This window comes from Trachemys scripta, chromosome 23 (genome assembly GCF_013100865.1).
Source record: "Trachemys scripta elegans isolate TJP31775 chromosome 23, CAS_Tse_1.0, whole genome shotgun sequence".
NCBI lineage: Eukaryota > Metazoa > Chordata > Testudines > Emydidae > Trachemys > Trachemys scripta.
Window position 1 is genome coordinate 6,984,474 of NC_048320.1, and position 17,593 is coordinate 7,002,066.

General features: G+C 41.6%; 1 protein-coding gene across 9 annotated transcripts in view; it reads left to right on the forward strand.

Moving 5' to 3' along the window:
• The first annotated feature begins 5,585 nt into the window (after positions 1 to 5,585).
• The window catches only part of TANC2 (tetratricopeptide repeat, ankyrin repeat and coiled-coil containing 2), a 593,041-nt gene continuing 581,033 nt past the window's right edge, over positions 5,586 to 17,593 (forward strand). For 8 of the 9 annotated variants that reach the window (XM_034755955.1, XM_034755959.1, XM_034755960.1 and 5 more), the window contains exon 1: positions 5,586 to 5,779. The gene's annotated coding sequence lies outside the window, so the exon portion shown is untranslated. Of the gene's footprint in view, positions 5,780 to 6,930; positions 6,989 to 17,593 lie in introns of all 9 variants that reach the window. The other variant, XM_034755956.1, reaches the window with a different exon arrangement.

The window sequence follows — 17,593 nt, forward strand, 5'->3', positions numbered from 1 at the left end:
AGCGGGACCTTTTCTCTGGAGGACCTCTTGCTGTGGAATTCAAACCCTATGGAGGATGCCCAGAACCTCAGATTACTGACCTCCAGAGTGCATGCAAGGATAATCTTTTGACCAAATTTATTTATAATGGAGATATCCTATCTCCTAGAACTGGAAGGGACCTTGAAAGGTCATAGAGTCCAGCCCCCTGCCTTCACTAGCAGGACTAAGTACTGATTTTTGCCCCAGGTCCCTCAGTGGCCCCCTCAAGGATTGAACTCACAACCCTGGGTTTAGTAGGCTAATGCTCAAACCACTGAGCTATCCCTCCCCTCCCAAAAGTTAGTTGCTTTAACTTGGGTTAAAACTGTATTATTGTTTTTTTTTTCTCTCTCTCTCTCTCTCAATCTACTGGGTGATGGAAATGGGAGTAGCTATTATTTGCTTTATATTGTGGACATGATTGCTTGATGTTTAATATATTGATATGGTAGTGCTGTTGCACATAATCTCCCAAATTCTTTTTCTTAGCGTGCAAGTAAGTTTTTAGTCTTTGGTTGTACAAGGATTTGGAGAGAGAGAGTTGTGAAAGCAGAAGTTTGCTCTCTGCACTGGTCTCAGAGTAGAATCAATTCTTGAAGCAGAGTTGCTATCTGGGAACCAGATTACCAGATATTGGCGTTGGGCTGAGATTCCTGAAAGAAGGTATTGCTTTGTATGCTAGTTGATCATCTTGTTCCAGAACTGGTGAATGTGTTAAATCTAGTTACACTGAGAATATACCTAGCTTCCATGTCACTGATTTCTCCTCCAGGGGAAAGATAATGTGCAAGGCCCCAGCATCTGCTACCACTCAGCAGAGGGGCAATCCTGTTGTCAGAAGAAAACACTGTTGGAAGAAGGGACACAATATGCCAATTTATTTGCATAATTAATCTTGAAATTATTTGCATTATTTATTTAGCTATATATACAAAAATAAAGAGGCACCTATCCAAGGCTCCAGGATAATTAAATAGCTTACAGAATAAAAATCCCTCCCCCCTTTACAAATATAATTCCAGCTGTTGTCCTTTGTGTTATACTTCAGACTGCAAGCTTTGGGACAGTGATGGTCTTCTTATCCTGGGGTTATACAGCGCCTGGCACAATGGGGCCCTGGTCTGTGACACAGACTTCTGGGGGCTATGATAATACAAATAATTAATAATTTCTCTAAAACCCCACTTCCATAGCAGTCTCCACAAATAGATGCACCTTGCAGGTCACCAAACCTGGGCCATTTTGAACTGGTGGAGGTGGGAGGGAAGTTCATATCCTGGTATTTAAGAATACATTGCTAAATAATATTAGAATTGATCTGAAATAATTTTCTTCCTTAAATGTTTACTAGGACTGGATTGTATCTTTCTTAATTAGGTAGATATGGGAGGTAAAAATCTATATTTTCTTACATGTTTTAATTACTCACACTTCCTAGAGTCAAATATGGAGGGATGCTCCTATAACATACATTTAAAAAAACAAAACACATTAGTCTTTGTATCTCGATGCAGGGATTTCAGATATCTAAGAAACTACATCCTTCCTCCCTCTCGGACCAGAATGAGATAGAGAATGATGCTGCAGTCCCCCTGGTCCTGTCACTCTTTATCCAGAATGGAACAGCTTCAACAGCAGAGGCTGACTGAACCCCACATCAGAACATCCCCTAGCTCAGTGCAGAGGAGACGCGGTGGGGGGCATGCGCATCCCTCCCTGATTTGCTGCTTGGCTTGTACTGGGCATGCTCACAGAGACTGAGCCGCCTCAATAACACTGCTGAAGCCAGCTGCCCTCACTCTGCTCCACCCCGCACTATCGGCAGGCCTGGGTCATCTCCGGCTCCGTGGTTAGAGTACTCTTGGGAGAGGTAGGACTTGAACAAGGGTCTCCCCCCCTCCCCATTTGCAGCGATAGGGGAATTGAACCTGGGTCTCCAAAGTTACAAGGTGGATGACACCACCTCCTCCAACTACATTTTGAATGGGGGACCTGATCCAATAAGTAGGCCCTGCATATGACTTAGGCGGCTGAACATCTATTTTCCCCTCATTCGTGAATCACTCTGGAGCTCAGGCAGTAGACAGGCATTTGGACGCATAGAGGGAGGCAGCAGTGTGCATGCCCAGAGGCTGAAACACAGGTGCCTAGGGAAATTTTACTTTGAAAAATTAGGCATTGAGTGAATTTAGTCTCCTACAGAATTCGGTAGGAGTTTTGTGGATTGCAGTGGAGCCAAAATTGGGACTTAGATGCAGAAGTCTTGGGTTATGTACCTAGGTCTGGAATTTAGGTGCCTACAGAGATGTCTACGATACAGTAGACCAACTACAGCAACAGAAGGGGTTTTCCTAGCCTGTAGGTAATCAATGGTAGTTACATTGATGGATGAATTCTTCTGTTGACCTAGTCTGTGTCTACAGTAGGCACTGGTGTAGTCCTAAACTGCAGCCTCTCCCTGCCAGCCTGTCCCTCTTACCTTGTCCCGTGTGTGTGTGTGTGAGGGGCGGGGGCGCACAGTAGTAAACTAGAACTGGAATGCTTAGATTGGCCTAACTACGGTGCCCAGGGTGCAAATTCTTTCATCGCTCTGAGCAACATAGCTAGGTTGAGCTAATTTTTAAGTGCAAACCTGCCGGTCTCTTTCTGGATCCCACTCAATGTCCTTACTGTCACCCCTGCCCCACATTCCAGCTCTGCAGTGGGAGTAGGAGCTGGCCTGAAGCAACAGGGTCTCCCTTTCTTACGCAATGTCTGTCTCGAAACATACTTTACTTTTTTCAGAAAAAATATGGGTAGCTATATAAGGTAATTAACAGCACATCTGAGAATATTTTCTTGTAGGTGGAAGTATTATTACTCCTAAACACTGTAACTGCAACAGTATGTGAAGTGTGTATTTGCCATGCAAGTACACCTTATAAGGGCAAAAGGAATAATTCTGGCTACTTATTCGCTTTTAATATATGTGGACTCAAAAGACTATAATGTGACATGAGAGACAATTATATAGAAATAATTACAGAACGCACTTTTGCTGTAGAATTAAACAAAAGGATTTTTTGGAAGATTTCCCTAATGTTTTTAAAAGGTGCTGCTGATGTGCTGTTTTAAATTATATTATTATTAGTCACTGAAAGAAATCACCCAATCAGGAGACAAAATCCAGGGACCTGAATGCATGTGCACCCAATCGGATAGCTCCTTAATTCCAGAAATAAGAGGAGGTGGGCTCTAATGCTACCAGCTAGAAGTTCTCATATACTAAATAAAAAAACTGATATAGCTATAGTTTTTTAACAGTTTCAAACTAACTGGGATTGCTTCTACTGTAATTATCTTTTGTGCAAATAATTCACTCAGCTCAGAACTGCAGTTCACCCTGTTGCTTAATTTATTTGGTCATTAACTTTGGCACCAGGGACAGATGTGATGTGAAGCTCTTAACCTTTCTGCAATCAGATGGAGGCAAGTAATCTGCACCTAGAAGCTTTGACAAGACATCCCAAGAGAGTGTAGTACACTTACAATTAATTTAATTAAGGGGAACATGTTGTATGCTGGGACAAGAAAGAAGGTTTTACTGATGAATAAGATTAAACTTTTTTGATTAATTATTTTTAAAGAGTCATGGTCAGATGAAAAATCCAATAAAACTGTCCTTTCTCAAGTTAATATATTAGTATTATACCCTAGAGAATTTTTAAAAATCTAGTTTACTTTTCACTAGTTATGCTACTTCTTTAGTATTTGCATTTCACTCAGCTTGGCTAATAAAGTAATGCAAATTAACTCTTTAGATTTCATGATATAGCTCATTCTTTGCAGCATTTTGATTACAATATTTTGTTAAGTGTTTTAATTGGACCTTGAAAATAATTTGATAACATTTGTCTTAGGTTTGTTATAGCTTGTTTTACAAAACTTAAACATAAGGACAGATATGAACAGTGAGCGTCCCTCTTACATTTTAAAGAATGGAAGTTATTTTTATTAAAGACTTTTTATTTGGTGCCTGTTAGTGTATAATGTGATGTTTTTACAGTAGGATAGTTGTCTTATATAAACAAGTAGCATCCCATATATGGCAGAAGGAAGGTTCTACTTACCGAGAGCTGTATATAATTAATTGAAGTTTTATATGTAGAAATTATTGTATTTCCACTGCCTCACAGTACCATCACTGAAAATTTCCTCTCTTCAGTCCTCGTTCTTTCAAAAAATCAGAATTTAAAATGAAAAAAGCTTTAACGCCTTCTGTCCTCTTGGAGGAGCTGAAGGACATATAAGCTGTTGGAGCTCTATCCCCAGAAACAGAATTCACCCGAAAACTCTTGTGTGCAGGTCCTGCTTCTATAAAATCCCTCTCATCTGCTGGAGCCGGAAACTTCCCCCTCAGCCCATCCTTCCCTTTTGTTGGTTTAGTAGCAGATAATTTTTGTCAGTATCATTTGCAGCTCTGAACAATGCATGGTAGGAAAAATGCACCAGATACATTCCACACCACAAACGCTGCACAACCACCCACCTTGCCGAAAATACGTTTTACGTGCGTAATGTATTGCACACACACACACACACATTTGCACAGATGAGAAATCCTTTAGAGAGAGAAAGGAGTAAAAATGCATTATAGTAACCCAGACAAACGTGGGTTTCATGCTAGAGTATTCCAGTATCCCAAATTCTTCATAAAAGAAAATTCTAAAAGTGGGAACTGTCTCCAAAGACCTACCCCCTCCTTGCTGGGAAAGTTTTCCTGCCGATTTAACATGAGCATCACAAACGTCGCAAGGCTACGATCAGACGGACTTCAGGTGAGAGGAGTACACAGAGCGGGCTGCGAGCTCCCCTCTTACATGCCTCTATGTCTTCTGTGCTTCTTCAACCCAGCCCCCAGCTCACTCATAGACAGAGACCTTGGTCCCCTACATGCAGTAATTACAGGGATAATTAATATATAATAAGTAATTAAAAATTCCCCCTCCCCCCCGTTATGAATACAGGACAGAGATGGAAACCAGGTGCAAAAGCAACGCACGGGGGGAGGTGAAGGACGACCTGTTTTGCATAACCCCGCCCTTCGTGAAGAATTACTCGTCCCTCCTGCACGCTATGCGGGGTGCCAGGGCCAGGGAGGAGAATCGATTTGCATAGCAACGCCCCGCGTGAATAATTAAACCAGACCCCTCCTGGTCCGCGCGCGGCTCACCTCCAGTGTATTACACACACACACACACAGGCTGGGAGAGCGCGTGCGTCCCCGCTCGCGCAAGGGCGAGAGGGAGGGAGGGAGGGGTAGCTTGAGTTTCCTTCCTCACTCCCACCGAGACCTCCCCCTCCCCAAGCCGAGTGCGCGAGCCCAGAAGGGAGCCGGCGCTCGCGCGCGACTCGGGAGCGAGTTGGCTGCGCCGACGCGCGCCGGGCGGGCGCGAGGCCAGAGGCGCGAGGCGCAAAGGGGCTGCTGCTCCCTCCCTTGGGACACCGCGCGCGCCCGCCCGCCCCCTCGCGCTCTGCGGGGAGGGGATCCGGACGAGGGGGGGGGGGGCCTTGGGGGGTTTTATATTTTTTTTTTGGGGGGGGGGGGGGGTGAGGTAACCGCCGCGGTGGAGCGCGAGAGCCGCTGAGGGGCAAGAACAGCCACCCTGTCCCCGCCCCGGCAGGGAAGGCTCCCGGGGGCCAGCGGGGATGTGGTGAGAGGGAGGCGCCCGGAGTCGGAGGGCAGCCTCGCCTCGGAGCCCGCGCTCCGCCGCCCCAGGTAAGGGCAGCGACTCCTGAGGGGGGGAAGGGGGTGTGGGGATTAGGCGGCGTGTGTCGATGGGAGGGGGGGGGGGGGGGGGGGGGGGGTTGGCGGTGCTCCCAGCGTTTTTGAGGGGGGACCGGCTGCGCGGCGCAGAGAGCCCGGCAGTGGCATGGACATGGACATGGACATGGACTGATCTCACCGAGCCTGGGGCAGTAAGGCTTGGGGTGCATTGGTCACTGGGTTGAAATGATACCGACCAGCACCGCATTGTTCGCACCTATGGGAGTGACGCGGCTGGCGACCAGATCCATCCGTGAGCCATGTTCATGGGGGTGGGTAAATGGTACACACACAGAGAGAGTTGTAGGGACTGGTTCCAAAATACCTTGATAGTGTGGTATCGACAGCGAATTGATCACATGGGGGCTGGATCCCTTCTACCCATATAAAGAGGGACTGTCAATTGCATAGATATTGCACCTCTTGTATGGAGACTGGCTCAATATAATATAAGGACCGGTAGTACCAGGACTGTCAAATAGATGGCCACTGGATCAGTGATATCAATTTGTAATCAATAATATGAAGCTCACAGTAATTTATGGATATTTATCTATTTAAGTAGTGTAGTAAATGTTAGGTTAATAAGATGAATTTACTAAAATGGTATCAATACAAACCATTTTTTTTTCAATTAAAAGATCAAGTAAATGTCCTTAAAACAACAGATTGAATGGGCATAAGGTTGGTCTTAAATGATATATGTTTATTTTAAAGGCTAATGGGTTTAACTATAATGATACAATGAGACAAACCTCCCCTTAAGCAATGTGGAAAAATAAAGACAAAGGGGGGAAAAAGTGGCTGTCAGAACATGGTGTATTTTATTTCCAGAGACTTTGCTGCTGCAGAGAGAATTCACATGAAAGAAACACACACAAAAAAACTGTTACTTGTGTGCTATGCAAGGAAAACAAGGGTTAAATATCTTCCCTTCCTACCCTTCCCATAGTGTGAATAAAGATTACAAATATGGAGCAAATTGAAAAATACAGCAGAATTTTATTTGTTACTGGTGTTCTTGGGTTGATTGTTGGAGGCTAAAACGTAAAAAGAAATGAGATATAAGACAGACAGTTTCTATTACATGTATGTTTTACCAGGGAAAGAGAGGGTCTCTCACCCATTTCTGAGTGGAAGTTCAGGAGGAAATGTAATATGGTAAGCCATCTGTGAGTGAACTGTATGTTTGTGTCTTTTTACAAAGGTGAAAATAACTAGTATAAGGAAAATGAAACAAAATATGCTGACCAAATATTTTTGATCTGGTGGAGTTCAGTAATAGGAGCTGAAATGGTTAATTAATACTCTTTGGGAAGTGAAACATAGATTTGTGTCTGTTCAGTGTATTGCAGCAAGGATGAAATTGGGTGAGGGGGAGAACAACAACATGGAAAGATGTCCATGGAATCCTGCTTGTAGCATTTCCCAGGTGCAGCTTGGAACGATGGATCTGAAGCACTAGGGTTCAGATGAAAAATGAAAGGAAAACCATAAACCTTCAAAAAAAAAAATAATCTCCTAATGTGAAAATGTAAAGACAAGTGAATAAAGTGAGTGCGTTTTGCCAAGAACATCTGTTTTTAAGAGAATTCCTAGTTATATCCACACTTGAATTTCTTACTGGAGTGACAGACACCATACCACTGTGTGTGTGTGTGTGTTTAAAATGAAATGTAAGATTTATAGGCAAGTCAATTATAAAGCTATTTTATATTGGCTGTTGTGGTTTGGTGTAATCAGAATCCCAATATATGGCAAATTTTGGGCTTGTGAATGAGGGTTTCTGGAAAAAGTGGAGTGGTAATGCCTGAGTAAAGGGTCCTTGAGATACCCTACCTACAGCAAATAAGATATCTTGGGGGGTGGTGACTAGCACACTATGCAGTACTCTACTCTTTATTGCTGCTCCTAAAAGAGCCTCAGTAAATAGTACTGCATTTGCTTCTCTTACTACCAGACACCAAAGGCAACATATACACAAGAAGCTATACACACTCCCAAAACTTGCCATCCACGCTCCACGTAGAGCTCAGAGGACTGCTGTATGTAGCCTGCTCTGATTTAGCGTATGTGCAAGGAAGGTTAGAATTTTGCCTGTAAAAATTTAATTTATTATTACTACTTGTCTGTACAATGCTATCTATGATAGTGAAGTTGAATTAATATAGTGTATAGAAAATAAATTCAATACCTTTTGTGATTGCTTGGCTTTCCCTCTATAGCCATTCCTATCTGCCTTTTTGCCTTCCATATTTTGCATTTGTTACCACTAGAACTCATGACATTGTCTTTTGAAGTGATTGGTGTACTGTGAACCAGGTTACAATGGATCTCCTATTTCTGTAAATGATTATTAAACACATCCAATTAGAGCCTTTTAAAGTTTCAGATTACTAGGAAATAAGTGTGTATAGCTTTTGAATAATGAGCTATACACATTACTATGGCTAACGGTCCTTCAATATGTCCACTATATTCAATGAAGTTTTTCTAAAGTAAGGTCTCTATTCTGCAAAAACTTACAAACATACTTAATGTTGTGCATGCAAGTATATCCACTGAAGTCAACGGGACAACTTGTGTGTTTAAAGCAGCAGTTTTCCACCTTTGGTTCGTGGACCCCTGGGGGGGTCTGCAGACTATGTCTAAGATTTCCAAAGGGGTCTGCACGTGCATTTGAAATTTTTTAGGGGTCTGCAAATGAAAAAAAGTTGAAAACCACTGGTTTAAAGTTAAGCTTGTGCATAAGATTTATGCAGGATTGGATCCTAAGTGAACAATAAAAACATGCTCCATGTGGAATATTGTTGTGCTCACCATAAGTCTACTTCAGCAGCTAACTTTTTAATTTTAAATAACTTTGGGTCTTCTGCAGAATCCTGTGTCTTCAGATCCTTCTTTGTGTGCCTATTATTTAAATAGTTTTGTTTCATTTGTGTAGACTTACTCATTTTTTAAATTTTAGACTATTTTCTATATTGGTGACAATAATAGCATTTTTATGTCATTTAAAATAGAAACAATGGGGAAAAAATCCCTTTCATATGACCTGCAATAAAAGAATGTTTCTGCCTTCTTTTATTTCTTTATACAGAGTAATGAAAGCCTGATTTTTTTTTTTAAAGTTGTCTATATTCCTGCTTATGCTTTTTATTAGAAAAAGCAGGTCTTGAATTCCCTGTTTTGCTTTCTTGAGGAACAGGAGAACTAGTGGTTAGTTGATGAGTAAGTAAGCTTCCATCTAGTCCTCTAGTCTAGTTTTTTTTAAATCAGCCACCTGCTTTTAAATCCCTCAAATGTACCTTTTCTGTTTTTTGTTATACATCATAACAAAGCAGAAAAGGGTGTAAATGTTTTTTTTTTCTTTTGCAAAACAGGTTTTGGGTTTAAATTTTCAGAGTAATACAGGAGGAGTTAACTGTATGACTTCTATTAACAGCAATGAGAGCTGAGTGGTGAAATCCATTTCTAAAGCTTTGAAAATGTATCCTACAGTATTGCCTTAATGGGTGCAGTAACTGCCTTTCCATAACAGTGTATATTGCGTATGCTCAGTGCAGGGGCGGCTCCAGGCACCAGCGCTCCAAGAGTGTGCGTGGGGCAGCATGCTGCGGGGAGCAGCATGCTGGTCGCCGTGAGGGCGGCAGTCAGGCTGCTTTCGGCCGCATGCCTGCGGGAGGTCCGTCGGTCCTGCGGTTTCGGTGGCAATTTGGTGGCGTGGGACCTCCCACAGGCGCGCCGCTGAATCCGCGTTACCAGCAGACCTCCCGCAGGTGTGCCGCCGAAAGCCGTGCTTGGGGCGGCAAAATACATAGAGCCACCCCTGGCTCAGTGTAGTATCCGGAATACTCAAACTCCACAGTGTTACTGATACAATGGTTTATAACTATTATGATAAAATTTATCATTATTCCTGAGATAAAAACAAGAATGTACAGAAACTTCTTTATAAGTGCTATTTAAGGGTCTAAGAACAACATAGTCATGCATGGCCAGGTGTTAAATCACTGAAGTCAGTAGGAGCAAGATTGAGCCCACAGAGCTAGATTCTGTCTTTTGCAAATTATTAGGCCTTCATCTTGCAAACACAGAAATGCTTAACTTCACATGTGTCTAGACTCACTGAAGACAATATGTAAAATTAACTACCTATGTAAATGTTTGCTGGATTGGGGCCTTATAAAATAGATTGTGAATCTGTAGCATATTATGAACTTGTTAGAGCTTGTTTTAAAAAGTTCATAAAATAATCGCCTCATATGGAGTTGTCCTGGTCTTTTCCTTTTGTGATCTTCTAATCAAATTTGTTTGTTTTTTTTTTTTTGTAAAAAAATCAGCCACTTTAAATATTAAATATACATTAGATTCATTTGAAGGAAGTAGGAGAAATGAGAGGACCCAGGTGCCTGTGCAGAACCCCATTGAATTCAGTGGGACTCCATGTGCGTGCATTCTTACACAATGATCTGATTTCAGGACCAGGATCGTATGTCTCAATTTTGTTGATTACTCTTGGGGGTCTTCTATGCCAAAAAATAAAAAATCCTGTGCACAATATTTTAAAATTCTGCATATTTTATTTGTCAAAATAACACAACATACCAATGCAAGATTCAATTTATTTTGGTAATGTATTTCAAAATACCTGTCAGCAAGTATGTCCGTAACAATAGAGACAACAAAAAAATTCAGGAAATGTTTTTTGACAAATAGATGCCTTACTAGTCCTATTACTACAGAACTTTGAGTAATAATTAATTTAAACTACAATACAGAAATGTATTTCCTGCACTCCCCAGAAGCAGTGCAAAGGCTTGGGGGAATCAGGTATAATGGAGGAGCTGAGGAAAAGGGAAGTAATTGTTGTGAAGGAGCCTGGTTGTGAACTTGGAGGGTTATTGGGTGTGGGTGGCAGAAGTATGGAACAGTTTTATTTGTGGGGGGGATTGTTACGGAGCCTCCCCCATGCAGACCTTGGCTGACCCCTAGCCTTTCCCTCTTTCATTCAGTCAGGCACATCTGCCCCTATCCCCATGTGTTCCTGCACCCCCACTCAACCACCTCCTCCCCTGTCCCCATTGGTCGCTGTACCCCCACTCAGCCACACCTCCTCCTCCGTCCCCATGTGCCCCGCCCCAGTCTGCCCCCCCCCACTAGCCCTTTTGAACCCCAGTCTATGACCCCCAGCAGCTTCATGTGCCCTACGTTGTCCCTCCATCTATATCCCATTCCACATCCTCTGGCCTCCTGGGCAGGGTGCTGTGAGGAATGCAGCCTCTTCTCTTCCCTATCCACAACTGGGGCTACTTCCATCCAGGAATGGCTGCTCTCTGTTCTGGTGCAACAGCAGTCCCTGGTGGGTGAAAGGGGCATAACTGCAGCATTTCTCTAGCTGAATGTATTTTCTGCAGAGAAAAAAATATTTCTGTGCAGGACATGAACTCTGCGCATGTGCAATAGTACAGAATTCCCCTAAGAGTAATTGGTTCATAAGCCAGAGAAGAATCCAACTTGCTCTTCTAGAGCTATATTAGACATATAATTCTAATGGAAGAACAAAGCTGGTTTCAGTGGGGTTTGTGACAGATTTCTGTGTGTTAAAGCGATACTCTGAAGTTACTTTTTTAAATAAAGAAATCTTTAATTTTTTAAAACTCTTGTTTGCAATACCCTTTTAGAAGACTTACAGTTTAAAATACTCACTAGCTACTTTGGCTTTCTATTTGGCCAGCATTTATTATTGCATGTTTCTAATACAGCTTGAAATAAACATGTTTCTTTTTATGCTGGTAGACAAACAAGCACATAACCTGAGTACAGTGTGTTTTTAAAATAAAATTTTAATTTATAAATCTTTAAGAAAACAGACTGCATAGTCTTGCACACTCTCATCAATAATGGTATAAAAATCAAATAAATACCTCTAACTTGGAAGCCACTTGGTTTTTGTGCCACATTTGAGAGAATGCATAATTTCAGTGGAATCAATATTCCACTCATAGGAATATATTTGACTACTATAGATTGAGCAGAATGTATTGGTTTTGTTTATGCGCTACATAAAGCAAGCCTTTGTTTAAAATCCACCACCACAGTAAGACATTTGATATAAAAAAAGATATTTTGGCTCTTGAAGAGAGAGAGGCTGTATTTTGGCCCTTACACATTTGACAGTGCCTCCCCTCCTTCCTCTCTTTCCCCGCTACTTGTTAGCAAGGCTCTGAAAATTCAGAAGCATCATTTACCAAATAAGCAGCAACCGCAAGCAGTGACCCGTAGGTCCTGGTCTTGCCTAGATGTACGCACCTACGTAACTTTCAAGCACATGAGTAATCCTGTTGAGTTCAATGGGACTACTCATGTGCAGATAGTTATGCACATGCATGCATCTTGGGACCTTAGTTCTGAATAGGGAATGGTATTGTGTGAGCTAATGGCTGGGGAATTATGTAAGTAGTATACTTTCTCAAATTGATAGAAGTAATGAAAAAATATGAGATGAATCATGCTTGTTGACGTTCCAGTTATTACTATCCAGTTGTTGTCACTTAGTCACTGTTTATGGGATGAACTCATTTTTGGCTGAAAGATTGTGGTTTAGAGTAGACTAGTGGTATTGTGGTGTCAGGGCTGAAGGTAAAATTGAGAGTCAATGTTGAATTGAAAGGGCGCTTTATAGTACAATCTTATATTCATAATTTCTAAGATTCGGAGTAATTTGTTACATACTGCTATTCTGTTCATTTTTAATAAGGAATAATTAGATAAAATGGCATAAATCCAAAATGAGGGTCCAATCCTGCAAGCCCTGTTTTATGTGAATAATCCTTATTTTGCACCACAAGTAGTCCCATTGTTGTAAACTAATTTCACATAAACTATCAAAGAACCATTTGATTAGGATTTTTGATTACACTATGATGGGCCATTAAAGCTAGCTATATTAGCTCTTTCTGTTGATGCCACTTTATAACTGCAGGGGCAAACAAACAATGTGTATCTTTTATTGGAATTGTCCTCCAAGCAAGTGGAAGGATGGAGCCAAACTCCCTTCCTGCTCTATCTTCAAGTTCTGTAGGGCTGAAAGGAGGAAAAGGAGTAGCATACTAAGTCTGTGGACTCTCCCCCCAGTGGAAGACAGATTTATGAAAACTCTGGGAAGTGAACTTTATGGAGTATTTCTTCCTCCCAGATTGCCTTCCCCAAATGTTTCTGTGAAAGGGGGCAGTATGGTCCTCAGTTATTAGTGAAAATTAGTGAGTTTCTGTTGCACTTCTGCAACTTCAGCGTTGCTGTGAAGTTTTTATGTTGAGGTATATAGCTTACTCAAAGCATTCTAGTGAATGGTTCGTCAAAAGAATGTCATGTTTATCCGTAGAAGAAGAGAGGCCCAGGCTTCTGCTGCAGTGTGGGTGAGCGCCAGATACTCCAGCCTGTAGAGGTCTAGGGACCTGGAACAGGAGAAGACAAAAAGAGTTTTCTCCAATAGCTCAGTGCAGGATCACAGAAAAAATCCTTGTAGAATTTCAAGGACAAAAAGTGTTACTTTTTAAAACTGAACTTCAGTATATTGTGAGAGGGATGCTTCAGACCACAGAAACTCCCTATACACAGCCGGGTTAATCGCAGTGAAAGAAGTGCAGAGACAATGGTAAGTTAAAAATCCCATTCGCACCCCCCCCCCGTCCCCCTCCCCCCAATTGTGGAACAACTTGGGTGCCAGTTCAATGTTTTACATTATTGAGTGGTTTCAGAGTGGTGTAGTTACAGGGATTGCATTACAAGATTATTATTTTTAACAAACAGGAATGCCTGAGCAAAAATGTGTACCTTTCCAGTAAAAATTTTTAAATCCCCTTTTAAATCCCCTTTTTACTGTTTGCATTTCCCAGTCTCTATTTTCAATTCCACATGGGGGAGGGTGTGGGGACGCCAAGGTGCTGGCATACATCTGCCATTGGTGGATACACGTTTTATGTGAATAAGGATTATTCACATAAAAACCAACTTTTGCATTGGTTCATAGAACAGAAGTCCTTCCCGCTCCTATATTAATAAACATTAAATTGGAGCCAGAAACTTACCAGACTCTGGGGCAGCTTCTGCCTTTTCCATTTTTGCTGCTATTTCCACAGTGAGCCATTCCTCAGGGGTGGCATCCAAAAGCTCCTCTGAGTACAGCCTCAGGACATGCTGCAGTTGCTTCTCTGCAACCAGAGTCATAGACTCATCATCATGCCAAACCAGCTTGATTTCCTTCTTTGACAAGGTAACTGATTTGGTGGATGGGGTGAATGTGGTGGATATAATATACCTGAATTTCAGCTATGCTTTTGACACAGCCCCACATGACATTCTGGAGAAATGCAGGCTCGACCGAACTATCATTAAGTGAATACACAATTGGTTAAACAACTGCAAACAAAGAGTAACTATTACTTGAATGATGTCGGCTTGAAGGGAGGTCTCAAGAGGGGTTCCACTGGGATCTGTTGTCAGTGTGGTGGTGGTGAACATAGAATCACAGAACTGGAAGGGATCTCGAGAGGTCATCTAGTCCAGTCCCCTGCACTTATGGCAGGATTAATTATTTAGGCCATTCCTTACAGGTGTTTGTCTAACCTGCTCTTAAAAGTCTCCAATGATGGAGATTCCACAACTTCCCTAAGCAATTTCTTTCAGTGCTTAACCACCCTGACAGGGAAGTTTTTCCTAATGTTCAACCTAAACCTCCCTTGCTGCAATTTAAGCCCATTGCTGCTTGTCCTATAAGAGGTTAAGAAAAACAATTTTTCTTCTTCCTCCTTGTTACAACCTTTTACATACTTGAAAACTGTTATCACGTCCCCTGTCAGTCTTCTATTTTCCAGACTAAACAAACTCAGTTTTTTTCAATCTTCCCTCATAGGTCATTTTTTCTAGACCTTTAATCATTTTTGTTGCTCTTCTCTGGACTCTCTCCAATTTGTCTAAATCCTTCCTGAAATGTGGCGCCCAGAACTGGACACAATATTCTAGTTGAGGCCTAGTCAGTGCAGAGTAGAACGGAAGAATTACTTTTCATGTCTTGCTCACAACACTTCTGCCAATACATCCCAGGATGCTGTTTGCATTTTTTGCAACAGCATTACACTACTGACTCCTATTTAGCTTGTAGTCCACTATGACACCCTCTCCCCCCGATCTCTTTTCGCAGTACTCCTTCCTAGGCAGTCATTTCCCATTTTGTATGTGTGCAACTGATTGTTCCTTCCTAAGTGGAGTACTTTGCATTTGTCCTTATTGAATTTCATCCTGTTTACTTCAGACTATTTCTCCAGTTTGTCCAGATTATTTTAAATTTTAATCCTATCCTCCAAAGCACTTGCAACTTCTCCCAGCTTAGTATCGTCCGCAGACTTTATAGGTGTACTCTCTCTACCATTCTCTAAATCATTGATGAAGATATTGAACAGAACCAGATCCAAAACTGATCCCTGTGGGACCCCACTCGTTATGCTCTTCCAGCATGACTGTGAACCACTGATAACTACTCTCTGGGAGCGGTTTTCCAACCAGTTTTGCACCCACCTTATAGTAGCTCTATCTAGGTTGAATTTCCCTAGTTTATTTATGAGAAGGTCATGCGAGACAGTATCAGAAGCTTTACTAAAGTCAAGATATACCACGTCTACCGCTTTCCCCCTGTCCACATGCTTGTTACCCTGTCAAAGAAAGCTATCGGGTTGGTATGACATGATTTGTTTTTGACAGATCCATGCTGACTGTTACTTATCACCTTATTATCTTCTAGATGTTTGCAAATTGATTGCTTAATCATTTGCTCCATTATCTTTGTGGGTACACAAGCTTAGCTGACTGGTCTGTAATTCCCTGGGTTGTCCTTATTTCCCTTTTTATAAATGGGCACTATATTTGTCCTTTTCCAGTCTTCTGGAATCTCTCCATTCTTCCTTGACTTTTCAAAGATAGTTGCTAATGGCTCAGATATCTCCTCAGTCAGCTCCTTGAGTATTCTAGGATGCATTTCATCAGGCCCTGGTGACTTGAAGACATCTAATTTGTCCACGGAATTTTTAACTTGTTCTTTCTCTATTTTAGCCTCTTCTGAGCCTACCTCATATTCACTGGCATTCACTATGTTAGATGTCCAACCTTCTTGGTGAAAACCAAAACAATGAAGTAATTAAGCACCTCTGCCATTTCCACATTTTCTGTTGTTATTCTCTCCCCCTCCCCCATTGAGTAGTGGGCCTAACCTGTCCTCGGTCTTCCTCTTGCTTCTAAGAATGTTTTCTTGTTACCCTTTATGTCTCTGTCTAGTTTGATCTCGCTTTGTGCCTTGGCCTTTCTAATTTTGTCGCTACATATTTGTGGTGTTTGTTTTTATTCATCCTTTGTAATTTGATCTAGTTTCCACTCTTTGTGGGACTCTTTTTTTGATTTTTAGATAATTGAAGATCTCCTGGTTAAGCTAGGGTGGTCTCTTGCCATACTTCTTATCTTTCCTACGCAGTGGGATAGTTTCCTCTTGTGCCCTTAATAATGTCTCCTTGAAAAACTGCCAACTGTCTTCTTTTGTTTTTTCCCTTAGACTTGCTTCCCATGGGATCTTACCTACCAGCTCCCTGGGTTTGCTAAAGTCTGTCTTCTTGAGATCCATTGTCTTTATTTTGCTGGTCTCCCTCCTGCCATTCCTTTGAATCATGAACTCTATATTTCATGATTACTTTCACCTAAGCTGCCTTCCACTTTAAATTCTCAGCCAGTTCCTCTCTATTTGTCAATATCAAATCTAGAACAGCCTCTCCCCTGGTAGTTGTCTCCACCTTCTGAAATAAAAAATTGTCTCCAATACATTCCAAGAACTTGTTGGATAATCTGTGCCCTGCTGTGTTATTTTCCCAGCAGATGTCTGGAAGTCCCTCATCACCACCAAGTCCTGTGCTTTGGATGATTTTGTTAGCTGTTTAAAAAAAGCGTCATCCACCTTGTGAAAGTAGAATTAATTATATTGTAAAAATAGATTGGATTAAAGAAATGCTGTATGTTCCTTTAAGCAGGAATAAAGGATGTTGAAATATAGTTGTCAGGAAGAGAAACATTAAGGTATGAAACAATGGGTCCACTTAAGCTAATGGTGGGACGTTAACAGGAGATTGGTAATAGTAAGGAAATAAAATATGTATGTCTAGCCCCAGGTAAACTTATCAGTTCTGCTTCCTTTTGTTATCTTGTTAAGTTCGTGCCCTTTTATCTGTATAAATAAGATAGTTTGAGTCTTGCATGGTGCTCACATTATTTGAGTGTATTAGCAGAGCGCTTTGCTAATAAACAGAGTGATCTGACAAATTGTGAGTCCTGAGTCTGACTTTGACAGCCTCTTCTTCCTGGTTAGGTGGTCTGTAGTAGACCCCTTCCATGACATCACCCTTGTTTTTTACCCCTTTTATCCTTACCCAGAGACTTTCAACAAGTCTGTCTCCTAGTTCCATCTCAATCAAAGTTCAGGTGTATACATTTTTAATATATAAGGCAACATCTCCTCCCTTTTTTCCCTGCCGGTCCTTCCTGAGCAAGCTGTACCCTTTTATATCAACATTCCAGTCATGTGTATTATCCAACCAGGTCTCCGTGATGCCAGCTACGTCATAGTTATGTTTATTGACTAGCATTTTGAATTCTTCCTACTTATTCCCCCTACTTCTTGCATTAGTATACAGACATCTAAGATACTGATTTGATTCCCCCGCCCCCCAGTTC